An 803-nucleotide genomic window follows, 5' to 3' on the forward strand; every position below is an offset into this window, starting at 1 on the left:
GGCTGGCGGCCGGCCGCGGCTGCTGCCAAAGAGAGAGACCTAAGGTGACACTGCACGCTCGCCTAATTGCAGGTGCCCACCCCCCGCCCCCCGGGAAGATTCGCTGGCCGTCTTAGAAGGCCTGTGTATATAATACGAAAAAGCTGCTCTCAACATTCCCCCAGCTTTGTAAAAGAAAACTTGCTGCATGTGGGCGGTATACTTGTGGAGAGGTGGCTGACAGATGATAAATTAGAAAAACTACACGTCTTGGAAACATCCATTTGTTTAAAAAAAAAGACAGAAGAGAAACGTTATGTAAGAAAAGTTATGTAACACTGGACATAGGATTGACTATTACTGCTTGCTTTCAAGAAACCTTAAAATTTTGTTCTTTCTTCTTTTTTTACTTTTTAAAAAAATGTATTTTCAAGAGAGTATAGTAATATTCCTTGGCAAGCACAAAGGCCTGAGTTCAATCCCCAGTTCTGCCAATATAGAAAAAAAAAAAAGAGAGTATAGCTACATTCTATAGCATACCAAAGAAAAGCACATTACCTATACAATGTTGCTGCGTTACTCCGAGAATCTGGATTCAAGTACTCAGGATCAAACAGTCTCTCTATCTTCTTACAAAAAAGTTTACTATTAACAAAAAATGGCCAAAAATTAATTTCTATGTTTACTTCATTAAAGTTACTTGATAGTGACAAAATAAATACTACCTATACATGGGTAAAATAAGATGAATGAATCCTCAGAGAGGCTCTTTTGGAAGTTTATAATACATTTTGATGTACTAAGTGAAAAAAAAAATCTAATAA

The sequence above is a fragment of the Octodon degus genome, unplaced genomic scaffold (genome assembly GCF_000260255.1).
Source record: "Octodon degus isolate 3935 unplaced genomic scaffold, OctDeg1.0 scaffold00062, whole genome shotgun sequence".
In the NCBI taxonomy this organism is placed as follows: Eukaryota; Metazoa; Chordata; class Mammalia; order Rodentia; family Octodontidae; genus Octodon; species Octodon degus.